The 6,247-nt window shown below is 38.9% G+C and overlaps 1 pseudogene; it reads left to right on the top strand.

The window, feature by feature from the left end:
- Positions 1-225: 225 nt before the first annotated feature.
- LOC113607258 (HAUS augmin-like complex subunit 6) lies at positions 226-3,111 on the top strand (annotated as a pseudogene).
- Positions 3,112-6,247: the final 3,136 nt, after the last annotated feature.

Raw genomic sequence — 6,247 nt, 5'->3', positions numbered from 1 at the left:
GTACTACCCTTAGAGGCTCTATTTCCCTGAGACTTTAGAGTCTCAGGCCACTTGAGGCATTTGAGGCCGTTTGAGGAGAAATGGTTCCAGGTGAGAGAGGATCAGGCAGTGGCAATGGAGGGGTCGCAGTCACGTCAGGCTGCCTGTAGGGAAAAAGCCTGAGGGGCCCTTTTGGTCGCTGGACCCTGCGCTTTCTTCCTTTGCCGGTCTCTGCCTACCACGAAGATGAGTTCGGCCTGGGTCACCACTTTGGAGAAGGAGCATCTCTGGATGTATCTGCAGGCACTCGGCTTCGAGCTGGGCTCGGCGACCGTAGCCTGTGGAAAGATGGTGTCGCACACGCACCTCGGAGTGAACATGTTTGACAAGTTGAACCGTGAGGCCTTTCAAATAGTTTCTTATTTTTTGTTTCAAACGCTTGACCAGTCTCTCAGTAAAGAAGTGTTCAAACTTTGTTGGCCTCCATTTGACCAAAAAAGTGATACTGAATTCCGAAAACATTGCTGTGAATGGTTAAAAAAGATTTCTGCTGAATGTGGAAGTAGCTTTCCTCCAGTTGTGGGTTCACTATTTCTTTCTTCTGGTGGTCCTAAGTTTATTCATTTGATGTATCACTCTGCAAGATTTGTTGCAATAAAAAATATAAAAACCCATTCTAAAAATTCTGTACATTTTACAGAGACATTTAATGTAAAGCCACAAGATTTGCACAAGTGCATTGCCAGATGCCATGTAGCACGTAACAGATATTTACAAATTTTGCAGAGAGAAGATTGTGTTACCTGAAAATGCCAGGAAAATGCACAATTGTTAGTTAAACAAGCACGAAATTTGAGATCAGAATGTATAGGACAGCAAAACCAAATTAAAAAAATGGAACCCTATGATGACCAAAGTAATATACAAGAGAAAATTCAAAAGGTTCGGTCTTTGTGGGCTTCAGTGAATGAAACATGCATGTTTTTGGAAAAAGAGAAGTTGTTAGTTCAGTCCTTAGTCTTGTTAACCAGTATACTTTAGATGGAACTAATGTTGCTATCAATATTCCAAGGCTCTTACCTGACAAAATTGAGAAAAAAATGTGTCAGTTGCACATAGGAAATGTTTATGAGGCTGGAAAATTGAATCTCTTAACAGTTATTCAGTTATTAAATGAAGTCTTGAAAGTAATGAAATGTGAACATTGTCAGGCTGACCAAGCAAGACTGACAATAGACCTTCACTTCCTTGAAAAAGAGACCAAATTTCAGAGAGAAAGACTGTCAGATCTGAAACATATGAGGTATAAAATAAAAGAAGATCTCACAACTATAAGACATTCTATTGTTGAAAAACAAGAAGAATGGCATAAAATTTGGAAAGAATTTCTCGGCCTGTCTCCTTTCAGTCTAATTAAAGGTTGGACTCCAGCTGTGGATCTTTTACCACCTGTGTCTCCCCTTTCGTTTGATCCTGCCTCAGAAGAAGCATACGCGAAGAGTATTCTTTTGCAGTACCCTGTTTCACTTCCAGATACACCTAAGCAACATATCCAGGAAAATGATTGCAAGAAGGGCAAGTGATACGCTGGAAACTAAATGTGATCTAGCCAAGAGCTCTGCTTCTTTCCTGTTACAGCTCATTTCACCATCAGATAGAAACAGTGTTACACTACTTGAAAAGGACAGGAAGTTGACATCTTCTAGAGAGAAAAATGAAACAGTTTCTAAGAAAACACCAGAATTTGAAGTGGAAGACTCTTCATCATCACATATTGCAAAGAGTAGTGCATTTGGAGGGTCTCTGCCAGCTAAAAAAATGATCCGTTCCAAAAATAGCAAGATCATCTGGTAGAAGAGGTTGCAAGGGCAGTTTTATCTGATTCACCACAACCTTCTAAAGGAAAAGAAGTAATGTTAGAGGAACTAATTGACTCTCTAGTTTCTAACCTGTTCTTAACAAGGAATCAAGTTCCTTGAACTCCAGAAAACTTGATAAATGATATTAGGAGCTCATGGAGAAAAGCTGTTAAAATAGAAGAAAACAGAAGTACAGAACCAATTCAGATGGATACTGAACATAGAGAAGTGTTGCCAGAATCCTTACCTGTGGTGCATAATCAAAAAGAGTTTAACAGGGCCATTTTTTTCTCAGCAACCACTGTGTCCGATTCTAGCCATTCTCATTTGCCTGAAGAGAAAGTTGTTTCAGATTGCCTGAAGTGTGTGCTTCAGAAACCTGTGGTGACCAGTTACATAGGTGAACCGACAAAACAAAATCTGTCAGATTTGTTAAATAAGGACATAATTTGTAAGCAAGATTTGGAATGTACAGCTTTACAGAACAAGCTTTTAGAAACTAGCCAAATAGAGACATTCTACCCTGCTGTAGGCAATAGGAGAGATGTGATAGGTAGCAGTGAAGAATAGTATATTAAAATATCAGACTCGAAAGCTTTTTACAGAGATCTTTCCATGCATAAAAGTATGTTATGGAACTCTTTTCAGGTATCAAGTGGAATTAGTTCCAGTTTTAAAGATAGTGATTTTGGCATATTACATGAAACTCTTCCAGAAGAAGTTGGTCACTTAAGTCTTAATAGCACCAGTAGTACAGAGGCCAATTTTAAACTGGAAGCAAATAGTCCTATGCACAGTGGCATTTTCCCAGAAGGTGTTGTGGAAGGAAGACAAACTACTCCAGAATCAGACTTTAATTTACAGGCTACTTGCAGTGGATATGAAGCTCTGAAGAAATCTCTGTCCAAGCAAAGGGAAGAAATTTGCCTCTCTAATCCTGAAACAGTTGAAAGACAAACCTGAATTGAGCCTTACTTCCCAATACATGCAAACTGATGATATGCTTAACTGTTTGGGCACTCATGATTTGCACACTGACTATACAAAACCATCTTCACGCATGTCCCTTAATGAAAGAAAACGGTCTCTTTCACCACTAATTAGGTTTTCTCCAGTGGAACAAAGATTGAGAACCACAATACCATGTAGTCTTGGAGAACTTCTACCTAATTTAACAGTCAGTTTTGCTAAAGAAGAAATCTTGAATAAGAGCCTTGATGCAAAAGAATCTCCATCTGACTTGAAAGATGAAGCAGTAGCCCAGTCAGTTTAACTATGATGAACTTAAGTTGAAGCAGTGTCACGGGTAAAAACTGATTTGTAATTTAAATACACATTGGGAGTGTAACTGTTTTTCAAGGTCTAAAAAAGTCCTAAATAATGCTTTTTAGCCTTCTCTGCTGATTTTAGGTAAGGAGAGTATGTTTGGATTTTCTCTCTTTGTATGGATATGGGGTTGAAATGTGAAGTATTTCGAAAGCAAACAAGTTACGAGAAGCCATTTTGATTTCTTTTTTGTTGTTGTTAGTTTCTGCTTTATAACAAAGTGAATCAGTTATACATATACATATGTTCCCATATCTCTTCCCTCTTGCGTCTCCCTCCCTCCCCCCCCCCCTATCCCTCCCCTCCAGGTGGTCACAAAGCACCGAGCTGATCTCCCTGTGCTATGCGGCTGCTTCCCACTAGCAATCTGTTTTACGTTTGGTAGTGTATATATGTCCATGCCACTCTCTCACTTCATCCCAGTTTACCCTTCTCCCTCCCTGTGTCCTCAAGTCCATTCTCTAGTAGGTCTGTGTCTTTATTCCTGTCTTACCCCTAGGTTCTTCATGACATTTTTTTTTCTTAAATTCCATATATATGTGTTAGCATATGGTATTTGTCTTTCTCTTTCTGACTTACTTCACTCTGTATGACAGACTCTAGGTCTATCCACCTGATTACAAGTAGCTCAATTTTGTTTCTTTTTATGGCTGAGTAATATTCCATTGTATATATGTGTCACATCTTCTTTATCCATTCATCCGATGATGGACACTTAGGTTGTGCGTAATCTTGTAAGCATGAAATAAATGGCAAAGTATTAGGTTAACTAATTCATTATGTTCTAGTTTCAGTTAATTAACATAAGGATGAGTAGTTTTTGATGTGTTTTATTAAGTGGTTAACTTAATAGCCATTGGATATACTGATCTTTCTTTTTAGGGAAATAAACAACTTTTATTGTTTCTTTTTAGAACATTCTGGTACTAAACAAAAAAAGTGAGGAAAGTAATGCTTTGGGGTGTATAATCAAAATGACAAAGTTTAAGTTTGGGAAAGCTCTAAAGAGGCTTAATGATTATTCACGTAGGTTGATCCTGAAAAATGATGTTTGATGGAATAAAGTGCATGTGATGATAGTGAAGACTGGAGCAGAACGAATTTAGGAAAAAGGAAAAAGGTGGAAGATGACTAGATACTTTTGAGGGATGCTAACTATAAATCCTTTCAGTGGGTTGTATAGCAGTTTTATATTTAGTCTAATTTAGACTTTGAGAATTTAACTCTAGTTTTTTATTTTAACAGAAAAAATGTAAATTAAAAAATTAGTCTGTGTTTGGTTTTTTTTGGAGGGGCACTGTTTTGGGAGAAGGGAGCTATTTTTTTTTTTTAAATTTTTTATTGGAGTATAGTTGCTTTGCAATGTTGTGTTGGTTTCTGCTGCACGGTGAAGTGAATCAGCCATACGCATACACACATCCCCTCCCTCCTCCCCCCCCCCCCCCCCCCCCCCCCCCCCCCCGCCATCCCACCCAACTGGGCCATCACGGAGCTCTGAGCTGAGCTCCCTGTGCTGTACAGCAGGTTAAGGGAGCTAATTTTGTTTGTTACCTTCCTCCTCAAAAACCATCAGTTACCCACTGCCTATAGAACAGCTTCAAATTAACTTGAGAAAATTGAATTTGGGCTTAAATAACTTGTTCAGTGTTACACAGCTAAGTCAGTGATGAAGCTAGGATTTGACCCTATTTTCCTTTCTTAATATACCAACAAGACCTCCTAGAAGTAACTAAAAGGCCAGGATGTAGGATATGGCTGAAGGAGTGGGCCTTCTGGACTCGAAGTGAGAGTCAGATGTGAGGCCTCTTGTACAGTGTCCTGCCTCATGTAGTCAGATCCCCTTGCCAAGAAAATGGCTTGTCTTTAGCATCCAAGTGAATACATGCCATTGCCCTCTGCAAACCAGGAGGTTAAGCACATGCTGGAAGGGTGCTAGCACCTACAGCACCCCTGTGTCTAGCCCCAACTCTTAACCATCACAACCTTGTTCAATTTACCAGGAAACTGGCAAGAAGAGGAGAAAAGTTGAAGGGAGGAGTTCTGGAAGTGGATGGGCCTAACAGTTCGTCTTTCTTCACTCATTTTGGCTTACTTTCTCTGTGTTGCTTGTTTGATCCAAGTTTGAAGGCCAGTCTTTTTATGTAAGAAAAGACAGAAGAAAAGCACATATAACTACCTTATTTGCAGCAGAAAAGAAAGAGGAAGAGAAAAGCTTCTCCTAAGGTGCCATATTCTTTTATTAGTTAATAGAACAAATAGGGACTCTGTAAGTCTACTGGGAAACTATCCTCTAGTCTTAAGAAACCCAGTATCAGTAAATCCAAAATTAACATGTAAAGGAGAAGGTAGAGCTATCATATTAGCATCTACAAAGTGCCAGGGCTATTCCTGGATACTTAATAATACATATTATATCATTTAATTCTCATACCTCTGTAAGACAGTGATATTGTACCTATTTTACAGGTAATGGTAGCAAAGCTAGGGAGCTTAAATGACTTGTCTAAGGTGGACTTGAGGAATTACCTGGGATACCTCTTAAAAAAACATATATTCTGTAGGTCTAAAATGAGGATTAGAAATCTGCATTTTACATAGCTTCCCTGGTAATTCTTAGGCTCAGTAAAAAGCTTGAGAGCCACTGCTAGGGGATACAGATTCACATTTAGCCCTGGGGTATCTTAAAGAAGCTAGGTATACTATTACATACATACTGCTTTAGAGATCTTAGCCCTCTGATAAGGAAGCTGAAGTTCACCAATAAGTGTGGGCCCTGAATTACTGAGAATCAAAAGATCAAAATATCTCTGGGTATTAATGGATTTACAAAAACCACATTGTTGTTAAGTGAGTCATACCTGTGATAGGCTGAGAGTTTTTGGCATTTTTCCCTGTCCTTTGTATGCCAGTAGTATAAACAAAAGTATATTAAATCTGTCACTTTCTCCTAAACCGTTCTGATTATGACTTACTACCTTCAGCCTCTTCCTTATCCAGTATTGCCTGCATACCTGCCTTTTAACCTTAAGGGACTGCTTTGATCATATCACTTCTTGGTTTAAAATTCCATTAATAGTTCATTG

This window comes from Aethalodelphis obliquidens, unplaced genomic scaffold (genome assembly GCF_003676395.1).
Source record: "Aethalodelphis obliquidens isolate GAN/ISIS:26980383/991018 unplaced genomic scaffold, ASM367639v1 scaffold47, whole genome shotgun sequence".
Lineage (NCBI taxonomy): Eukaryota > Metazoa > Chordata > Mammalia > Artiodactyla > Delphinidae > Aethalodelphis > Aethalodelphis obliquidens.
The sequence above is the reverse complement of the archived record's forward strand: the minus strand, read 5'-3'. Positions and strand labels throughout refer to the sequence as shown.